Source organism: Zalophus californianus, chromosome 12, assembly GCF_009762305.2.
Source record: "Zalophus californianus isolate mZalCal1 chromosome 12, mZalCal1.pri.v2, whole genome shotgun sequence".
NCBI classification, from domain to species: domain Eukaryota; kingdom Metazoa; phylum Chordata; class Mammalia; order Carnivora; family Otariidae; genus Zalophus; species Zalophus californianus.
In genome coordinates this window covers 101421661-101444670 of record NC_045606.1, presented here as the reverse complement: position 1 = coordinate 101444670, position 23010 = coordinate 101421661, and the positions used below count along the sequence as shown (strand labels likewise).

Here is a 23010-nt window from a genome sequence, read left to right as displayed (position 1 = left end):
GGCACCAGGTGCCACAAATGGCATTTTCATGGATGTTAATTATTATCTTAGTTCTCATGATGACCCTGGGAGGTTTGCCTCATTTTACACAGAAGGAAATTGAGGCTCTGTGAACTTGAACTATTGCAGAGATTACATAGCCAGTATATGACACACTAGGGTTCAGATTCTGGTCCTCTGACTCCGAAGTTGCTGCCCCCACTCCCTGTCTCCTCCCCTGCCCCCCGCACTACACTGTTTAAGCACATGGCAAACTTCCAACAGTGAAATGTGTGTCTTAGCCGCCATCATACATGCCATGGCGACCAAGCAGGATCTCCAAGACCCTACACTTCCCCAGCGCTGAGGCTCTGAGGCCTTGCCATTCTACCACCAGGGATAGACAGCGTGAATCCATGGATTTTCTGTGTCTCTGGTAAACCTTTCCTCTGCCTGGACAAACTTCTCTTCCACGAGCGTGACTTAAGGCTGTAGAGCCCTAAAAGAGGTTAATGACAGAGTACAGAGCTCTGATCTCCGTGACTGAAATTGGGGGTTTTGAGAAGGGTGTAATCATAAGCACCTGATGCACGAGAACCCGGCGAAGTTGCCTCCTCGGACCCAGAACTCACCTGATGCACGAGAACCCGGCGAAGTTGCCTCCTCAGACCCAGAACTCCTCGGCACTGGACTTGGGAGTTGGCCTTGACCTCGAGCCTGTGTCCTGCTCTTCACCAGCTGGGGACCGTGGGCCAATTATTTCACCTTTCTGAGCCCAATTTTTCTTCTGAAACTGGAGATGACCATAAGACCTCACAGGATTAGGGGGAAGACCCATGGACAAGGGCTAGTTCCCCACCTGTAACAGATGCACAATCAGTGGCCGGCCTCTTCCTCTCGGTGAGTGGTCAGTTGTGATGTGCCCTTGCTGAGCCCAGCGGAATTCCTCCCAAAGCAGGGCCTTGAAATGTGATCTGGTTTTCTGATAGAGTCCTCCGGGTCTTACCACTTTGATTACTCACCAGGAAATCAAGGCCGGAAGACTGTGGGTTCTGTTGGGTTCCTATAGTTTCGTCGCTGCTGCAGGCAAGCTAGTGAACTGCCCACCTGTCCTTGGAGCTGGTCAAGCCCGCTCCACCCCTCCCGCCCCACCTGCTGCATGTGGACACAGCTGTCTGCTGGCCCCGGGTGGTTCCCCTGCCACTGCAGGGTCCTGAAGGTCACAGGGGCATGTTTGCACTGTCTTCCTCGAATCATACATTGCTTTCTTGATTTCTTTTGGCATCTTTCACTCTAAGATAGAGCAATAAGGGGAAGTAGGGAGAAAGGAAAATAAAACAAAGCCAGACTGGGGTTCTTGTTTTGATTTTGCTTTGCGAGTGAGGTATGTGGTGGCATTTTATTTCTTCGTGTCTGCTTGTCGGCCATCTGCCTGGTAATAGTGGCTTCATCTCGTTAGTCACCCGTGGGTTAGAGACGTGCTGTACAGATTCCCGTGAATAAGAGAACAGACACTTGGCGAGTCGGAGCAGAGCCAGCCCTCCAGCATGCAGTTACCCCACTGCCATGATGGGGGGCTGACAACATGATGGATTCCAGGCGGCCCGAGGAGGTTAGAACGGAGGCTGTGGAGTTGGGGCTCCACATTCTCTCCCAAGCTGGTCTACCTTTCCTTTTTGGTTCAGGACTGCTGTGGTTTGAGACCCCGAGGGCAGGGTTTTGCTGCTTGCAGAGAGAACCAGACACAGAAACAGGAGCTAAGGAGCACCAAGACGAACACCATGCCTCAGAAAACTCTACGGGGCTTTTTCTTTCCTCATAACCCAAACAGCTCCTGTATTTGACCTTAAATGCAGACATTCTCCCTGCTTTGTGAGCTCCATTGGCTGAGTCACATTCATTCACATTTTCATGGCTGGAAGTAAACTTGGGGCTGACACTTGTGGGCATTTGGGGTTTTGGAGACTTCCAGGGGGGAAGGCTGAGCTGGGAGGGACTGTGTTCAGGAAAAGGTCGTGAGGAGACAGGTGGAGTGTTACCTTCACGTAGTGACAGGACAGCACAGAATCCTCCCGTTAACCGGGAGCAATAGGCAGAATCTCCCGTGAGCCATATCGGGCGTGGGACTCTCTCCAGAAGGAAAAAAGACGGCAGAACACAAGGTGCGAAAAGACGCCTTCCTGGAGAGAGGGCGTCTGGCCCTGGGCCTTGCCACCACCGTTCTGCCCCTGCCCTCCCTCCGGGGCTGGTGAAGGTAGAGGTCCTGGCACTTCCCACAAACCATGGCCATCTGACAGTCAGATCCTCCCCACCCCATGCTCCTTATCAGACCTTTGAAATATGTGAAGACATTTTTAGAAATATTTTCACCAGTAAGGATCAGAAGGGTGGGGGTGCCTGGGTGGCTCAGTTGGTTGAACATCCAACTTTTGATTTCAGCTCAGGTCATGATCTCAGGGTCATGGGATCGAGCCCCGTGTTAGACTGTGCACTGGGCTCAGAACCTGCTTGAGATTCTCTCTCTCTCTCTCTGCCCCTCCCCTGGCTTGCACTCGCTCCCTCAAAATAAATTAATAAATAAATTAATTAATTAATTTAAAAAAATCTTAAAGAAAAAAAAAGGATCAGAAGGGTGATTTCTGCTTATCCAAAAAGTCAAGTTAACTATAACTATGATCCTTCAAGCACCATCACTAGCACCTACTCCTGCCCTACACAGCTGTGACAGGGAGCAGGTAATTCTGCAAAGGTGAGCTTTCTGGATCACGAGACCTCCTCACAATAAGGAGTCTCTGCCAGGCTCTGAAGACAGATGAGCTTTCCTATTTCAGAGTCAAGACTGAGCCAACAGGGAATCTGGATGTGTCCTTGGAGGGGTATCTGCATTTTAGTAGAGAGCAGGAATATTATGCTTTTAAGGCCTGGCAGACAAAGATGAAAGGGAAACTTCCAGCGCCCAGATGCTGGGGGAGGACGGCCTGGCACTGCACCTGCACGGACCCCTCGACCACATGGGTCTGACTTCTGATGCAAGCGCCGAGGGTTTCTCGATGACCCTGCTGCTGGTGCTGTGCCGAGTTGGGGCTGGGTGGGAGGGGGCTGGACTGGGCCAGGGATTCGTCCATGTGAACAGATTTTCTGCTCAGAATCCCAGAGCCCTCTATCCCCTGGTGCGATTCGCCCTTCATGTTAGGCCAAGACCCAAGCCCGGCGCTTACCCAGAACCAGCCAGGCCTGGCTCAGAACCCGCTGCAGGCATCTGTCACCACCCACTCGCTCTGAGTCATCCCACACTTGTCTGCTCAGATCACAGAGCCTAGAGATGCGTTTACCAGTTGGTCTTCCAACACAAACTCCAGGGGGACTCTTGGAAAGAAGGATGGGTCTTGGGGATGAGGGGAGGGACGTGCTCCATCTGGCCTGTGGTGGGGCCAGGGGCTCTGAGTACCCTGCTCAGGGGCCTGGGGACCCCTCTCCTCTAGGCCCCTTGGGATAGTGTCAGGATGCCCCTCCAGGCCTTGTTAGTGGCCACATGGCAGCTTTCCCCAGAACGACTTGCTCCTTCTCCTGGCGGCATATGCCACCATATACAAAATTTGTTTTTCCTCTTCCTTCCCAGATCCCTACTTGGTAGATGAGAACTATTCCCCCACCAGATGCACACATATACACACCTGCCTCCACTGTCTCCTAAATGGGGAGGAAAGACTTCTGCCAGTGGACCAGAGCCCCAAGTGTTTCTCATAGGGTGGCCCTGGGGGCTTGTTAAAGTGTGCGTTCCTGGGTCCCACCCCAGCTTATGAAATGGGGTCCTCAGGAATCTGTACTTAGAGTGGATTGAGTTGGAGTCAGCATCATCCCTTCCGCTCCTTTATCTAAAAAGAAAATTCTAGGGGCACCTGGTGGTGCAGTCAGTTAAGTGACTGCCTTCGGCTCAGGTCATGATCTCAGGGTCCTGGGGTCGAGCCGCGTGTCGGGCTCTGCACTCAGCGGGAAGTCTGCTTGTCCCTCTGCCTCTCTCCCTATTCACGCTCTTTCTCTCAAATAAATACAATCTTAAAAAAAAAAAAAAGAAAATTCTAGACCTTCTTGCCCAAGGTCCAGCTAGACACTGAGTCTAACAGTACTCCCCCCGCCCCCAAGTCAGCTTTCTCTCGTTTCATTCATGGAGATAGATAAGGAAAGCATTGTGCAATTGCAAAAAAAAAAATCCAAAGAGTATTTTTCAATAATTCCAAATGCCTCGGGACTCTGGTTAATCCAGAGTGGATTGGATTAACTGTCTGGAATGGACAGTTAACTGTCCATTGGAATGTTAACTGTCAAAAAAAATTAGAGCTCTATAAAATGCACTTGACAATGAAACAAACCTGACATTACCCAGTCTGATACTTTTAGGTCCTCAGTAATGCCACTTGGACAAAATCTGGTGTGCCAGTAAATAAGGATGTCGGGCTGAGATAAGCTAGCTGTGATTGACATTCTTCATCACATTTAAACATCCACCGTGTTCTTGGTGCTCAGTGATCCCTGCACTTTCTGTTTGGCTGGAGGGACGGGGTAGTTAATGGAGAGGTGGTGGGGAATGGTGGCCTCAGCCCGTGAGCTCCTCTGGGCATCCCCTTCTCCACCCTGAGAGCCTTCATAGGGTCCCCACTCCAGTGCTCCCCAAACTGTCCTTATCCAAGCACTTTTTCTGTCTGAACGAACCTCTCTCCTCCACCCGAATTTCTGTCTTTTCTTTCCTAAGCCGTCAGGGTCCTTTTCTGAGATTGACTAAACCAGTAATCCCTCAATTCAGAGAAGGGGTTCATTTCATGGGTTATCTCCGGGGTTATTTAAATTTTGCCCTGATCCAAATAAAGGGCCTCAGGATAGGAAATTTAAGCACACATGTAGGATTGTGACACCTCACACTATTGGGGTTTTACCCTTGGGAGAAATTGGGTTTTTGGTGTCCAACACATCTCTCCTAGATCTGTAGCAACTGTGGGTCTGGACTGGGTTCTGGAAGGTGAAATGCCAGACTTTCAGATCCCAGGAAGGGGAAGAAGGGACAAATGTGTCCTATCTAATAGGTGTAACCAGGTACTTTGTCACCAGGAGGGCAATTGAAACCAGAGCATTTTGCTGAAAATAGAGTATAACCATCACCCACGCTGCACAGCTGCTTCCTGAAAATTCTACTCCCACTGCATGAAAAAGCACATTCACTATTCCAGGATTAATAATGTAGACATCTTCCCCGTGTTCTGTAGACTGTATGTTTTTCTTTTTTCTCTCCTAAGGTACAGGGATGGGTGGTGGCTGATGGGTCACTTCGGGCTCGGATTTCTTGACCTATAGTTTACATATAATAACAGTCACCAATTTTAAGTGTGCAGTTAGATTGTGATAAATGTGCACGGGTGTGCGACCACCACACGACAGAGATCATTTCCATCACCCCGTAGGTCCCTTGGGCCCCTTTGCTGTCTGTCTCCTCCCCCAGCCCCTATCCTGAGACTGAGGAGGGGTGTGTGGCTTATCCGTGAATGCCCAGTTCCACACACACAAGGCTGCCCGACCCATTTTTAAATGAATAAATAGATCAGTAGCTCTTACGTATTTTAAAAATCCTCCCAAGCCTCCTCTGCTTTCTCCCATTCATCCTACATTTTGAAAGACTGTCTGATAAGCACTTGCTAATAAATAGTTTCTGCATTTAGTCATTCCTGATACCAGCCCCCTAATCAGCCTTAGACCATCAGCGTTACCAGAGCTGAGGAAATGAGAGGTGAAAGCAGAGGTTGGCCATCCTCACTGCCCGCGTGGTCATGGGCACGTGTGCATTTCCTTTCCACCTCCTGAAAGACCGAAAGACATGGCAGGAGCGTCCCACCCCAGACTAGAAGCCCGCAGCCTACATCACCCCCGCCTTTCTCAATAACAACAGCATTCTGCTCTTACATAATGACATCTTGCCTGTAAAACGAGGGAAGTATCTTAAGGTAATAGGTAGCATTTTCCTGTAATCTCTTTGTATGTTAGCTCAAGTTATGTATTTACATATTTATATATGTTAACTCATAATCTGATAGGAACTCCTATGATTCCCATTTTATGGATGAGAAAACTGAGGCGCAGAGAAACTAACTTCCACAAGATTGCATTGTTTTCTGGTCATCTGTTGCTGTATCACAAGCCACCCAAAACTTAGAAATATGGTTGGGGATCATCGCAGATCCGGGGGTGGCCTGGCTAGCAGCGAGGCCAGTCCCCGCATAGCGTTCCGCCTGCGATCTCGGCCAGACCGCAGCTGAGAACGGAGTGCTCTCAAGGTTTCCTCACCCTGCATCAGGTGCCTGGGCTGGTTGGCAGCCGGTTCTCGGTACGGCCCTGCCCCTTGGCTAGCGCGGGCTTCCCCGTGGCAGGGTGGTCTCCGGGCAGTCGTATTTTTTTTTTAATTTTTTTATTGTTATGTTAATCACCACACATCATTAGTTTTTGATGTAGTGTTCCATGATTCATTGTTTGTGCATAACACCCAGTGCTCCACGCAGAACGTGCCCTCTTTAATACTCATCACCAGGCTGACCCATCCCCCCAACCCCCTCCCCTCTAGAAACCTCAGTTTGTTTTTCAGAGTCCATAGTGTCTCATGGTTCGTCTCCCCCTCGACTTACTCTCCTTCATTCTTCCCCTCCTGCTATCTTCTTTTTTTTTTCTTAACATATATTGCATTATTTGTTTCAGAGGTACAGATCTGTGATTCAACAGTCTTGCACAATTCATAGCGCTCACCATAGCACATACCCTCCCCAATGTCCGTCACCCAGCCACCCCATCCCTCCCACCCCCCACCACTCCAGCAACCCTCAGTTTGTTTCCCGAGGTTAAAAATTCCTCATATCAGCGAGGTCATATGATACATGTCTTTCTCTGATTGACTTATTTCACTCAGCATAACACCCTCCAGTTCCATCCATGTTGTTGCAAATGGCAAGATGTCATTCCTTTTGATGGCTGCATAATATTCCATTGTGTATATAATACCACATCTTCTTTATCCATTCATCTGTTGATGGACATCTTGGCTCTTTCCACAGTTTGGCTATTGTGGACATTGCTGCTATAAACATTGGGGTGCATATACTCCTTCGGGTCCCTACATTTGTATCTTTGGGGTAAATACCCAGTAGTGCAATTGCTGGATCGTAGGGTAGCTCTATTTTCAACTGTTTGAGGAACCTCCATACTGTTTTCCAGAGTGGTTGCACCAGCTTGCATTCCCACCAACAGTGTAGGAGGGTTCCCCTTTTCCACATCCCCGCCAACATCTGTCGTTTCCTGACTTGTTAATTTTAGCCATTCTGACGGGTGTGAGGTGGTATCTCATTGAGGTTTTGATTTGGATTTCCCTGACGGGCAGTCGTATTTTTAACAGCTGGTTTCCCCCAGGGCAGATTCCAGGAGATCCAGGGATAAACCACCAGCTTCCTCTCTCGTGATCCTCCCGCTGCATTTCTGTTGATCTCAACAGCCCAAACTCAAGGGAGGGAAGGAGGGACTTGGTGGGAGCGGCTGGCTTGTGTGTGCTTGGAGCCATAAACTACCACACAGCGAACACGCTGACTGCACGCAGCCCCCTCCCCAGCAGCCTGCTAACTTGAACCCTGGCGTCAGGAGCTTCACATCACTGCTGATCCGATAGACACACCATAAAACATGCTTCCTGGGGCACTGGTTCTATTAAGAACAGCAACAAAGCCAGTTGGGACTGCACTGATGTCAGGACCCTTGTCGTACCTGCAAGTGGAGAAAGACTGTTCCACAGCTTACCAACTCAAATACTGAGTCTGCCGGATTAAAGTACACGGGTGAAATGTAGGTGACACAGATGCCATTTCTCACCGGTCTGAAGTTGGACAGCGTAGACAATCTATGGGTGAGGCTATGAGGGAAGCAGAGTCTCTTCCCCCACGGTGAGGAGGGCAGAATGGCACAGTCCTGAGGAGGACACGTGACAGTATTGTCCAGAAATCACAAATCCGTGGCCTTTTGAGCCACAGTCACACTTCTGGGAACATATCCTAGAAACATGAAGAATGCACAGAGTTCTCATGACAGCCTTGTCCTGATGGCCAAAGATTGTAGACTCGGACTGCCACAGGGGCTGGTGCAACTAGAATGTTCCATCCAAAGGAGTGTGCGCCGGATACCAGAAAAATCTCTCTGTGCCGATAGTGAACGATGTCCTGGATAAGCAAGGTGTGGGGCAGAATGTATGCATAACAGGGATCCCTAGTATTAGAAAGTGTGCTTGTGCATAAAGAAGCCCTAGTAGGGTGTGCACCTAAAGGTGGTTCCTTTGGGGCACAATCTGGTTGGGGCCAAGAGTAGGACTCCAACTTTTCCATTCTGCATCGTTTTGTTTTTACTTCCGAATCCCATGAATTTAGCTCTTACCCACACGCATGCAAAAATGAGGGGAATCGCAGAACTGTGGCCCTCAGAGGGCTCACCATCTCTACAGAGATAAAATTTATGAATAAACAGACAACGCTTGAGTGGTTTAAATTCTTAAAACTCTTTAACTCGAAACTCTTTAAATTCTTAAGTGAGTCTCCGGAACTCTTGAAATGCGTGGAGTTAGAGGAGGGTTCCAACGGGACTCGTTAGGAAAGGCGTCACGAATCTGTGGGACTTGAGCTAGTTCTTGGAGGACAAGTAGGTCCTCTTACCAGTGGGTAAGAGAAAGAGGGGGGTTAGCCCAAATGGGGGGTGTGCTGTCAGCTCGCATGCCTTAAACCGTCGTGTAGTGGGAGTCACATGTCGGCCAAAGATGGCTGCGCTCTGGCTAGTTAAGCAAAGGTTGGTGTGAGCCCCAGCGTGGCCAAGGGAGACAGGTAGAGGCACCCTATGCTGTGAGGAGACAACTTACTGGATTAGAATTTCTCAGCTCGTCTTTAGAAAGATGTGATTTCCCCATTTTGCTCCAGACTGTTGTTTGCAGCATACCTTGGATCTAGACAATGGGAACGAATTATAAAGGCTCTTCAGTTACCTGAAACTGGCCTAGAAATTCCGTGACTGTTGAACAAATGTCGAGCCCAAAATAAAATTGTAATGCATAAAAAAAGAACATTCTTTGTGTGTCATAACCTTAACTGACGCGCTGCATGCCAGGCCAGGGGTGTGGCGACTTTGCCCTCAGGCAGGAGGGACCCTAAAGGTTTCAGCCAGCAAGGCTCCTGTTCAGCATGATTCCATTCTCCAAGCTGGGCATGCAGAGGGAGGTGGCCCCGGGGCCTCAGAGATCCAAAGGCCAGAGAGGTACGTGGTCCAGAGGCTCCCAGGACACACTGGTAGTGACCACAAGTGAAAACTAGGGGCTGGCCTGGCTAAGGGACAGACAGTCACAAGGGGTCCTCTGGCTCTAGGAATATCCCCACAGGACCCGGTCCAGAATCCTCTGTGCTTTGTCAGCAAGAGATAAAGGTTCCAAAGCACTGTAGCAGGGAGTAGATGAGAAATGCAGAGGACATGCTGAGGGACGTGTTTCTTCCTAGCCCAATCCTGGCCCACAGGGAGGCATGCGTGGCCTGGGGACACATGCTACACACGGGGACATCTCAGTGATCAGATCCTCCTAAGAGACGATGGCTTTTAACCCAGTTCTTAGGATGTGAGAAGCAGGCTTTTTTTCTTCCTTGAAAAAGCAAAGCCACAAACAACCCCTGTGTTTTGTACCTGACTCCCTGCGGTGGCAGCAGCTGATCTAGAAGTTTCTGCTGTTCTGGTGACGTTGGCCTCACGTCCAGCATTTTTCTTCCCTCCCCTACTTATATAACGAGCCCCTCCAGAACAGAATGGGTTTGTTGGCAGCAAAAAACAAAAAAAACAAAAAACCTAGCAAATTCCTTGTTTGGATTCGCTAGCACCCTGGTCTGTGGCTTTGATTCCCTGACCAGGAACCATGAGTTTCCCTGTGCCCACTCAGTTTCCAGCCTGGCACTGGGATTTGTCCACCCACGCCACACATTCTGAGGCTGCCCGGTGACTCCGGCTAGCACCTGCTTGTCTCTGGAGCATGAAGGCCCGAACCCCACCACTCTTGGGTGGGTCCCCACTGGCCGGCTTGGCCTGAAAGAGGGGACCTGGGCTCGCAGAACTTCCTGGCCCTCATGCTGCCTAACCCCACTGGTCACCTTATCTCCTCATTTATCTTTTCTGCCTGGGGCCTGAGACTAGATCCTCTCTGCTCAGGACCTGCTCCTCTGCATTCTAGAAGGCCTCAGAGCCGTGGACGTGGGGGGAAGTGACCACGCACCAGCTCCTGCCCCCAATGGAGTGATGCATGGGCCTCTGAGAGGAGCTGTGTGCAGGCCCCTCAGCTAGACTGCAAGCTCCTTTCTGTCTCCTGATGCTAACGGCAGAGGGTGGGTGCCGAGCCCAGGGGGACGGGTGATTGGTTGGCCCTTGGCACTGAAGTCAGCTCTGGCCCTTTGTTGCTCTTGCTTTTTTTTTTTTTTTTTCATTAATAGACCTTCTTTTGAGCAGTTCTAGATTTGCAGAACAATTGTACAGAAAGTACAGAGAGTTCCCACATACAGCCTTCCCCTCCCCGCCAGTATCCCTTATTATCAACAACTTGCATTCTGAGGTACATTTGTTAGAGTTGATGAGCCTTTATTAATACATTATTATTAACGAAAGCCCAGAGTTGACGTTGGGTCCGCTCTTGGTGTGGTACATTCTGTGGGTTTGGACACACATACAGTGACACGTATTTACTGTTTGAGTAAGCAGACACAGTAGTGGGCCCCAAGAATGCCTGCTCTCCTCCCCTCACCCCACGGTGGCTCTGACTTACTGCTCTTTGTCCTGGTGCCTCTGGAGCCGGACCCTGTGCCGGGTGGGGCAGCACAGCCCAGCCGTGTAGACAGGAGTCCTCTCGTCACAGGGCTGGGGAAAGGGATGGCCTGGAACAGAATTGGGGGGATTTGGAGGATCTCTAGGGTTTGAGCCTGAACACCTCCTATCTCAAGTGAGGGGACCAAGGGCCAGACATGGGAAGTGGGTTTCCAGTCGACACGGTGGGTTGGAGCAGAAGTCTGTACCCAGGCCTATCATGGAAGGGGCGTAGGCCCAATTCAGCTGCTTTTTTAACAACAGGAGCTAAATTAGTAAACAGGACCAAAAAGTAAATTTTAAAAAGAGCCAGTCGTTTGGCCATTTTGAGCGTCATTAACTTACCCCGGGGGCAGCTTGGGCCCAGGATGGGCCCAGCACCTGGAAGCCTCCATGGTCACGAGCTCTGTAGGAGGGCGCTGTTGTACCCGAGAACTCTGATTTCCCACGCGGAGCTGCCCTGCATGAGCCGCACGTGGCCCTTGGCAGGCCCGGCCCTGGAAGGAAGGGGAAGCAGCCAGATACCATCTCCTGGCCTGCTGGTCTCCATGTACCACTCTGGCGGGCAGCACCTGGGGCCCCTCTGTGCAGAGCACCCACCAGCTTTCAGTCAGGGGGACACTGAGGTTCCTCTGGTTCCAGTAAGTTCTTGGAGCAGCTGTTCACCCTGATGGCCTCCTCCACACAGAAGTGGAGGATTCCAGGAGGTAACACATTCACACAAAGCTGATGAATGACAAAGAAGGGCAATTTGGAACCAGAGCTTTGTTGCTGGAGGAAAGATGTGAAAACACCAACAAACCTCCATCAGAGGATGGCCTGACCATGACTGACATTTACTGTGCGCCCAGGACGGCCAGGCCCACGTGAGGGGCTCGCACTGGGCTGTGACTCTGTAAGATCATTTTGTTGTCCTCTTATGTAATAGAAACATAAGCTAGAAAGTCAAAATCAGCTAAAAAGAGCATCGCACGACAGAGAACCCGGCTAGAAGTTGCAATACCAGGATTTGGTTCATGACTGTGCGGTGTGGCTTTGAGCAACTCGGTCTGATCGCTCTAGACATCTGTTACTCCACCTGGGATGGAAGGGGATTGATTGATTTGGAAGATTTCTTTTTGTTTTTTTTTTTTTTTTAAGATTTTATTTAAGAGAGAGTACGCGCGCACATAGCAGGGGGGAGGGGCAGAGGGAGAAACAGTCTCCCCACTGAGTAGGGAGCCTGATGCGGGACTCGAATCCAGGACCCTGGGATCATGAGCTGAGCTGAAGGCAGACGCTTAACCGACTGAGCCACCCAGGCGCCCCAGATTTGGAAGATTTCTGAGACCTTTTCCAACTGTCATATATTGTGACTACATTATTTCCCTAGGCTCAGGTGTCAGGAGACCAGGGGATCTGCCGCAGGTTTGGGCCAGGTGGGTACAGGTGCTGACAGATAGCGCTCTGCAGGTGGGTGGTTGTCCCAAGGGCGTAACTGCTGTTCTGGGTCCAGTGGTGGCCAGGGCTGCTGGGTTTGGCGGAAGCCACGCTGCCCATGCCCGCGTCAGAGCAGCAGTGCCCACAGCTCACAGGGCCAGGGGAGGGACGCAGGGATTCGGATGAAAGGGAAGCAGGGAAGGAATTGCCCACCTCCCATGACAGTAAAGAGAGGTGGTGCTCTGTCTCTTTACTCCGTGCATATTTCTGGGCACAAAATTCTAGGAGAGGTTAGAAGGCTCCAGCCAGGACAGAGGAAGACAGATGGTGCTCATCCTTCTCTTCTCTCATGACATCTCGAGGGACAAAGGGCCAGCTCCTCTCTGAAATCTACCTGTACCTGCTTCAAAGCTCTTTTAGTGCACAACCGTTCAGGCTCTTTTGTCCACAGTGCAGTAAGACGTGCATTATTCTGTGTCCGTCTGTGTGTGTAATCAAAAATTCGATGAAACAATGAAAGGCATCCTTTTGTTCTAATTCGTTTTTGTTGGTTGTGTGATCCACTAAATCGATGCGATGGTCCACCGATGGGTTTGGACTATTCGTTGGAAAACTGTGGCCAGATGCTTCTGGAGCAGCCAGTTCACCCAGGGATGAACAAAGAAAAGCACCTCTCTTCATTATGCTTAGTGCAAAAAGCCTTTGAATTCTTTCTGCGTCCTTGGTGTTTGCTGCTTACTCTGAACGTCGTGTACTTTTCAGTGTGTGACGTGCTGGCCCAGAGCAGGTAGGTGGCACTGCAAGAGGGGATGAAGGAGGAATCCTTTCCTGCAGAAAGCGGGAAGAACCTTTTGATACATGGTGTTACAAATAGGGACATTTGATATTCTGGAAATTGTGAGCTGGAAACCTTTGTGGCTATCAGCTCAGCTCCTGGGCGGAGCCCCAGAGCCACACTGGCTAGGGTGGTTGGGAGCAGAAATGAGGTCTCTGAGCTTGCACAAGACCCTCCTGCAGAGCGGAGGGTATGTCTCAGAACCAGCCAGCAGCGCCGTGACCTTATAAAAATGTTCCCTGGGTGCCCAGTTGTATTTTAATTTGCACTATCCCTCCTGCAGTTTGCCTTCAGACATAGACCCGAACCGTCTGCTTTTCCCTGTGGTACCAGTGCTGTCTGTAGGACACTAGGCTGGCGGGGGGGAGGGGGGGAGGGTTCCTCGGGGCTGACGCAGGGCCATTTGGGTCTGTGGGACAGACCCAGCAGCACCTCCACTTTCCCTCATGGTTGGCGTTTTTCCTCATGAAGGGGACATTAAAGTGGGGGAGCCCCCATGACCAGGGTCACCCAGCTGGCCAGGCCGTGCATGGAATCCATAAAGGGTTCAACCTCAAGGTCACCACAGTCTTGGTTGGTGGTTTGACATTTTATTTGTGAGTAGATAAACCTTCTCCAGAAACCCAGGCTTGGTCTTTTCAAGCCCTATCGTAAGATCTATCTTAGCAAACTAGTAAAATGTCAGAGCTGAAAACAGCCCTGGAAATGACAGGCTATTGCCCCTCTCACAGATGGCTGGCATACCCAATCTGTCCTTGCCTTCGGAAGGCCCGAGCAATCCAAGATAGCCCCGGCGCGTCACTCCCTTATCCTCAGATCTCCGTGTGTAGCACACTGCGCCGTCATCAGTCCCCGATACCACAGTACGAAGGAGCTTATTAGCACCTTTTCCGGTATCAGTTTTGTTTCACGGAAAGACAAACTCTCCTTTGAGTCCTGCTGTGTGCCTGGCCCGGTGGCAGAACGAGTCGCTCAGGTGAACCAGGCGAGGTCCTTGCTGTCCACTGACCACTGGTGTTGGAGGGGAGCAGGGCTCTCAGACATACTACAGCGCGAGCAGGTGCCGGGCGGAAACCCGTCACCCAGCCAGGGACAGAAGAGTGGTTGCTTCCACTTTGCAGGTGAGGCTTGAGGAGGTGAGGCTCTAACGTGATCACGGGGCTTTCCTAAATCTGCTGCTCTCCGTTATGTGTGGCAAAGGTTCTTCCAGGACAGTAAAAATAGGCCTACTTGGGCTGTGTCCTGTTTTTTCCTAAATCTGCTGGGATGGACAGCCTTTCCTATCCGTCTTTATCTTCTCATCCAGCTATTTCCTTCGGGGATTTCTTGTGGCCCTTGGCAAAATGAAGGCTCAGCTAAGTGTACAGAGACCCCCTCCGACCGCCTGGGCCCCACTCTCCTTCCCAGGGGCGGCCAAGAGCCTCTCCACCGCTGCACCTGCTGCCTGGACCTTCACCCACGGCCGGCCCCTCCTCGTGAGGAGGTTTGGGACTCTGGACCAGTCATGGCTCTCCGGGAAAACAAGATGAGCCTCCCCCATCTGTGACGTCTCCCTCCTCATCACCTGGCTTGGGCCGGAGATACCACCTGTGGAGATACGGATTGTTCTGGACTGAGGCAGCAGCCAGCAATCCAGGTCACCCTGGCAGCCCAGGGGGGAGTGGCTGCCCTAGACCCGAGCCTTGCTCCTCACTGTCTCCGGGGCCTTCCCAGCCCCTTGCCTCCCTCCTCGCTGCCGACCTGAGCTGACTCAGACCCCTAGAGCTCCCACCCAACCTGCCCTCCCGCTCCCTTCTTCCAGGAGGAACTGGGTTGGGAGAAGACAAGAAACAGGGTTGATTCTGGTTCCTAATCCTCAGTGGTTTGCAGAGGCTGGACCTCAACCTGGTCTGGAGCAGGTGCCTTTAAGGGGTCACTCCAGGGGCCTGAGTGAGGAGGGGATTAGGAGGGGGCCCCGGGCATGCAGACTAGGGGCCCTCAGGCCTTCCAGAGCATAAGCCCTTGGAGGCTGCGGACAAGACACCGTCCCCTCTGCACAGCGTCCTCAGCTGTAAGGCCGGCAGCCCGTGGGGACCTTCCAGTTTCTGTTTAGCTCTAGTCAAGCTGCCTACAAGGCGGGCAAGGCCCAGCTTCCTTTTAACAAGAGGACAGCAGGGGCAGCCCGCCCTTGGTAACCCCCTTTACAATAGCTTACCCAAGTTATCAATCAACCTGTTTCTCAGTGTGGGGACGGGGTAAAGGCTGCTCTCTAATTATAAGGAGGAGCAGCTACTGTTTTTTTTTTAAAAGTTTTTATTTATTCGTTTGAGAGAGAGCACGAGCAGGGGGAGGGGCAGAGGGAGAAGCAGACTCCCCGTGGAGCAGGGAGCCCGATGCGGGGTTTGATCCCCAGGACCCTGGGACTGTGACCGGAGCCGAAGGCAGACGCTTCACTGACTGAGCCGCCCAGGTGCCCTGCAGCTAGTGTCTTTACAGAACCTTTGCAACTGGATTTCAGGCCTCAGTTGAGCAGGGCCTGACAGACCACCTGGGCTTCCCAGGTGGACAGTTGACCTGGGATTCAGGGTGGTGTCCTGGTGACGTCCTATGTCCTCTTCAGTCTTGACTGGGTGAGGCCAGGTATGTCCCTGGCCAATGGCTCTCACAATCCCAGTACTGCATGATACCTGCGATCCAGCCTTGCTTTATGGGTTGAACACCCGAGACTCCCAGAGGCTAGAACGATCTGCCTCACCCGACAGCTGAGAGGGAATGGAGGCCTCTTGACCACCCCAGTCTAGGGGTTCTGTTGAGAAAAGACTACTGTGTGATGCTGCTGTCGAGCTAGCGAAGCCACTGAGTGGGAACTGGCAAGAGCAGCAGGACCGAGTACTTCCTCAGCACCAGGATGGAGTACTTCCTCAGCTCCAGGACCAAGTGCTTCCTCAGCGCCAGGACCGAGTACTTCCTCAGCACCAGGATAGAGTACTTCCTCAAAGCCAGGACTGAGTGCTTCCTCAGCGCCAGGATGGAGTACTTCCTCAGCGCCAGGACCGAGTACTTCCTCAGCGCCAGGATAGAGTACTTCCTCAAAGCCAGGACTGAGTGCTTCCTCAGCGCCAGGACCGAGTACTTCCTCAGCACCAGGATGGAGTACTTAGCACCAGGACTGAGTGCTTCCTCAGCACCAGGACTGAGTATTTCCTCAGCGCCAGGACTGAGTACTTCCTTAGCGCCCGGACCAAGTGCTTCCTCAGCACCAGGACCTAGTACTTCTTCAGCTCCAGGACCGAGTACTTCCTCAGGGCGGGGGCCGAGTACTTCCTTAGGCCAGGACGGAGTACTTCCTCAGCTCCAGGGCCGAGTACTTCCTCAGGGCCAGGACGGAGTACTTCCTCAGGGCCAGGACAGAGTACTTCCTCAGTGCCAGGGCCAAGTACTTCCTCAGTGCCAGGACAGAGTACTTCCTCAGTGCCAGGGCAGGGTCAGGCTGCTATACTTCGGCCTTTCCCGGGGCCCAGGGCTTCTTTCTTTGGAGAAAGGCCAGCCCACCCCAGTGGCTGAAGTACTTTCCTTGGCACAAAGGTCCAGGGCAGTCAGTTGGGGAGCCCAAGCCAGCTGTGTCAATCAGTCGGGACCCCCAGGTGAGGGGCATGGGGGCAGGCAGGGTGGCTGCAGGAGTGAAAAATAGTGGTTTTCTTTTGTTTTTTACATCAGGAAGTCTCTCAGACTGCAGTCAGAAACCACGATGTCCTCTGTGGAAAATAAAGAATTCTGGAACTTCTCCGAGAGTTAAGTTTAGGCTTTCCCTAATTTGGCCCCTGTCCCTCCCCTGTTGCTGAGTTCCAGTGATTCAGGGTTTGTTCCTTATTTTTCTGAGAGCAGTTATATAATGTGAATGTTTTTCAAAGGCTCCAATTGACCATGGCTCTGGTCACCACCCCCCACATTGGTACCAAGAACTGCCTGTTGGGCGGTTTTGAGGGATTGCGCAAACCCAGTCCATCTGGAGACACCTCATGCGTGCCTCCCACCTGAGGTGCCTGCCAAGGCCCTCACTGCAAGAGGTGAACTTCAAGCCACAGTACCCACAGATCAGACATAGACGAGGCTAACCCACGTGAGCAGCTGTCCTGTGGAGTGATGGGGACTAGGAGAGCCAAGGGGCAGGGCAGGGCAGGGGCCCCTATGTGGGACCTGAGTGACTGCGCACCCGTGATTCTGAGGACGCTACTCACAGCTTTCCTGGAGCCACACCAAGCATCCATGAGGACGCACCTGGCATTTGGGCTGATGACCCGGGTGCTTGATGGGCAGGCCTTAGAAACCGGTTGAGTAACCAGAAGGTTAGCACCTAGGAAGCAGATTAAGAGGTACGTCAAGACAGACGTGTGGCCGGTCATAACCACCTCACTTCTGAGGTACCAACAGGAAGCACAGGACATGCCCCCATCCCACCACTGGTGCAGCCCGTGTTCCTGCAGACTCTGCCCCCAAACCCAGAGCTTTGAAAACAGGGGAGATTATTTGGTAGTCTGAGAGTAGAAGAAAATTGTTTTTATGACTCTTCATAGGAGGTGAGAAGCTGCATTTTATTCTCAATCCGGCACTACTTCTTGAAAGTGCTCCCAGGATCCCGGGATGATGTTTAGTTCGGCAATAAAAACTGAGACCGCAGGAGCTAAAAGGCCTCTTCTGGAATCTTCTAGTTAAACCCTCTCACTTGACAGATGAAAAACTGAATTCAGACATGCCCGAGACCCCCCACCCCCCCACAGTAAACAACAGAGTTGGGGCTGGAACTCAGCCTCCTGGCTCCTTCCTCATGCACGGGTCGTGTTCTTGCGGGCAGAGGGATGCAGGACGCGGCTATGCTGTTCTCCCAAGCCCGGGGTGGCTCCCGATGTCGCTGGTGCTCTGTTTACTCAGGTCTGCTCGGCGGGAGCGGAGAATGAAAACCATCCTACATGTGTTCCTTCCTCAGTAGGAATCAGCCCGCTGGTAATTGCACTGGAATGTTCTATTGTGACCCTGACATCTAAAACCCCTAGTCAGCCCTCAGGTGCAGGCCACGGGCCCCTGACATTGGCGTCCTTTCTGTTTGTCCTGTATTTGTGCTTTTGTCAGGCCTCTGCCTGGGGTGTCCCAGCTGCATCAACAAGGGCGTTTTATAAGACGAAGCATCAGAAATACGGAAAGGCCAGACCGCATCTGATCGATACACGTGTACCTCGCACCTTCTCTCAAGGCTAGAACATGAGTAAAACAGCCTCTGTCCTTCGGGAAATCACAAGTCAGTTCGGGATATGTGGCAGGGGGAGTGGGAGAGCAGCAAACAAGACCCCAGAGTCCACAAATGGTAGACATGCCATCATGTGGAGTGATGGCATTTGATGGTGGGCTGCTGCTCCTTAACCACAGTGGCGTGAAGTACTTTTCATTAAGAGTAGGCCTTAAAGAGAAAGCATCATAAACTGCTTTGGGAATGAGTCACTGAACTGTACAAATCCTCACTCATCCTTCTCTTCCCCTGAAGTTGCACTGGGCCGAGGCTCCTCATTCTGCAAGGAAGAGTTCTACATCTTCACAGCCTCGGATACCGAGTTGCTTTTTGTTAATGGAGCTGAGCCATCCCAAGGAGGCGGTGGGACTTAAAAGAAAGAGCTCTGAGCTGGAAGTGGTTGGTCTTGGCTTAGAGGGCCTGCTTGCTACTGTTTGGTTGTCTGGCTTGGGCAAGTGGCTTCACGTCCCTGACTCTCAGTATCTTCAGCTCTAGGCTGGGATGATACCATTTGCCCTTCCTACTTGTATGGGCTGCTCTAAGGGCCAAAATAAGACTGAAGAAGGGCACAGAAATGGCAGATTATTGACAGCGCTGTTGCTGATACCTTTTTTGTGGTAGAATGTGGGCTGTTGCCTGAATTTCTGAAGAGGGGTGGGGATGGGGGGTTAAATGGGCTACCTTGAAGGTCAGCTCACATCGCAGGAATCTTCTCAAACTTGTGGCTTTTCTCTTTTATCCCTGTGCTTTCCTGACAGGTGACTTTAGCAGCCCAGATCCTGAAAATTCACTTTCCCCTAAAATCCTGATACCCATCTCCGGAGCCTGTGGGTCAGGGTCTAAAATGTTGTGTGTGCAGCTAATGACAATCCCAGAGTCTCTTGGCAGCAACCAGCTCCTAATGTCTCCTGGTGCCTCAACATTGCCCAGCGAAATGCCCACCCAGTGCCAGGACTGGCCTGCCTGGCTGGCAGACCAGAAATGGTGGTTCAGGGATGGCGGGAAGAAGAGAAATCTATGAGGAAAGCACGAAGCTCTGCTGGGAGTTTAATATTTAGAAATCACATGAACAGGGCAGGCTCCAGGAGCCTGGGTCTTCTGGAAAGTCAGCTGAGCTAGGAGGCCAGGTCTCAATTCTTGCACCAGCTAATAGTTTTGTGGCCATAGCTGCAGTTAGAGATTTTCCCATACCTGGCCTCCAAGGTGTGCACTGTTTCTTGGTGAGCTCTGAGAGATGAGAGCCAAGATTAGCTTCGTGGAATGTGAGGTGGAGGAACCTTCCAGCAAAGCCTGCCACTCCTGCCAGGGGACTTCCCTATAGGGATGCTCGACCGAGCAGGCATGCAGTGCCGAGGGGTGGGCACGCAGCCGTGGTCAGAGGGACTCGATGCTTTCAGGAGCTCACACTGGTCAGAAATAGCTGCAGGGGCCTTGCTACAGCCCCTCTTGATGGCTGCCTGGGGCCACCAGCTGCCCATGATGGGAGCTGGACCAGCATCCTGGTCTCCCCTCTTTCCAGACTATCTAACATGAGTCATTTCACTGCTGGGGGCCTCTGTGGCTAGAGCATGAGGGCTCTATGAGGAACGAGTAAGTATTTGTGAAAAGGCTTTCGCATGTGGAAACTATTGTACTGCACAAACGTTCGAGGGTAATGATTATTTGCAACCGGAGAGGAATGTACTCATTAAAATGGGAGATAAGCACCCCACACCTGGTTCCTCCTCCTTCCCAGTGAACTGGACTGCGTGGGGCCTGCTCTTTGGCCGGCCCGTCAGCACAGACCGTGCAGCCCCCCTTGCTGGCCGCCAGAGGGTAAGGGGGTGCGGATTCAAACACGTCTGCATGCCCGCTACGTGCCAGGCAAATACAGGCAGAGAATAGTGACACGGATAGCTCTCCCTTGCCCCTGATGAACTCAAAGTCTAGCTAGAGAAATAGACTGATAAATGATCACAAAATGGCCTGATAAGTCTGTAATAAAGATCTGTCTACAGTTGTGTGGGAACACAGATAAGAGAAGAATTCATTCTGCCTAAGGGTGGGTCCCCGCCAGAGCTAATATATGAATTGGGCTTTGCATGGCCCATAGAAGTTCACCCTGTGAACCAGGATTGGCAGTTGGGGGGTTAAGGGCAGAAAGAGCTCCAAAGCCTGAAGGGGGCAAAGAGCTTGGGGCATGGGGAATGGCAGCCAGCACTGGCCATTCATGCATGGCCCTGGGCCAGGCTCTGTGCTAGCAGCCAGCCCTGTCCTGGAGGGACTAAAGAAATAAGGCTGCAGAGGTTGGCAGATCCATGGGGCCTGGACTGGAGGCTGCAAGGCCTGGCCAAGAGCCGCTGTCCATGGCTCCTCCCAATGGTCACCTGTAGGAAGCTAGGGGCTCTCCATCTGGGCTGCTGGTTGAATGATGGAGATGCCCGTACTGCTTTGTAGACTAATCAACTCCACTTCTGTGGTGGGACCCAAGCTCCTCAAGTGCCACCAGGCCTGAGACCACTGACATAAACACCAGAGAGGCTGAGTCTGGAATCTGCACACAGAGGAGCTCACCAGGGTGTTCTAGTCGACCAGGTGTGGAAGCCATTGCCAAGTCCCGGGGCGTGAGGGGAGGGGCTGACATAATATAAGACCCACACCTTCAGGGATCGCTCTTCAGCAGAGGTTTGGAGATGGCCTGAAAGGGGCAAGGCCAAAAGTCTTGGAGAATAATTAGGCAGCCCAAGAGAGAGCGGGCACCTTTTGGGGGAGAAATGGAAAAATCTATCCTAAATCCTAATGGATTTGTATGGAAATACTCAAGGAACCCTGAGTAGCCAAAACAAGTGTGAAAAAAAAAAAAAGAATAGGGGTGCCTGGCTGGCTCAGTCGTTAAGCAGCTGCCTTCGGCTCAGGTCATGATCCCAGGGTCCTGGGATCGAGCCCCGCATTGGGCTCCCTGCTCCGCGGGGAGTCTGCTTCTCCCTCTCCCACCCCCCCTGCTTGTGTTCCTGCTCTCGCTGTGTCTCTCTGTCAAATAAATGAATAAAATCTTAAAAAAAAAAAAGAATAAAGTAAGATGGTTCATAGTTCCTGATTTCAAAACTTACTACAAAGTTATAGTAGTTAAAACAATGTGGTGCTGGCATGAAGAAAGACATATAGACCAATGAAATAGAATAGAAAGCCCCCAAATAAACCCTCACATATGTGGCCAAATGATTTGTGATAAGAGTATGAAGAACATTCACTGGGAGAAAGACAGTCTTTTCAATGCATGGTGTTGGGGACATTATGCACGTGGGGAGAAACGAGGTTGGGCCCACATCTTATACCATAGAGAAAAACTAACTCAGCCCAGATCACAGACCTAAACGTAAGAGCTGAAGCTAGAAAAGTCTTGGAAGACAACACAGGGGAAGAGCTTCATGACATTGGATTTGGCACTGAAGTCTTGATTATGACACCAAAAGCACATGCAACAAACTAAAAATAGATCGATTGGACTACCTCAAAATTAAGAGCTGTGCCTCAAAGGACACAATCAACAGAGTGAACGGCAACCTACAGACTGGGAGAAAATATTTGCAGATCATGTATCTGATAGAAGGTTAGTGTCCAGAATATAGAAAGAACTCCTACCAACCCCACAACAAGTAACCTGGGTTAAAAAATGGTCAAAGGACTTGAACAGACATTTTTCCAAAGAAGATGCATCAGTGGCCAAAAGCACCTGAAAAGAGGCTCAACATGACTAATCATTGGGGAAACTCAGATCCAAACCACAGTGAGATACTACCCGACACTCGCTAAGATGGCTTCTGTAGAAACAAAACCAAACCCAGAAAGTAGCAAGCATTGGTGAGGATGTGGAGAAATTGGAACACTGGTGCCCTGTTGGTGGGAATGCAGGGTAGGGCCTCCGCTGTGGAGAATGGGCTGGTGGTTCCTCAAGAATATGAAATATAGGATTACCATGGGATCCAGCAATTCCACTTCGGGAATTTACCCAAAAAATTGAAAGCAGGATTGCAGTGAGATGTGTGTATACCTATTCATTGGCTAGAGCTGCCGTTACAAAGTACCACAGAACTGGGGAGCTTTCTGTTCTCGCCGTTATGGAGGCCAGAAGTCCGAAATTAAGGTGTTGGCAGGGTCGGGGCCTTCTGAGACCTCTCTGCCTGACTCATAGATGGCCATATTCTGTCTGTGTCCTAATCTCTTCTTCAAGGACGGTAGCCACACTGGATCAGGGCCCACCCATATGACCTCATTTTAACTTAATTGCCACTTTAAAGACCCTATCTCCAAAGACAGTCACATTCTGAGGTTCTGGGAGTTACAACTTCAATCTGTGAATTTGGGCAATAGTGAGGGAAGCACAGTTCAACACCCATGTTCACAGCAGCATTATTCACAACAGCTAAAATGTAGAAGCGACCCCCGGGTCCATTGATCGTTGAATGAGTAAGCAAAATGCGGTACATTGATACAATGGAATATTATTCACTTTTAAAAGGAAGGAAACTCTGACACAGGCTACATCATGGAGGAACTTGTAGACATTATGCTTATGTAGAATAGTCCAGTCACAAAAAAGGCAAATATTGCATGATTCCATTTACATGAGGTGGTGGCCTTGTCA

The 23010-nt window shown here is 51.2% G+C and overlaps 1 protein-coding gene across 8 annotated transcripts in view; it reads left to right on the top strand.

The window, feature by feature from the left end:
* Window positions 1–23010, top strand: part of PRKAG2 (protein kinase AMP-activated non-catalytic subunit gamma 2) — a 254783-nt gene that overhangs the window by 49909 nt on the left and 181864 nt on the right. The window lies entirely within an intron of this gene.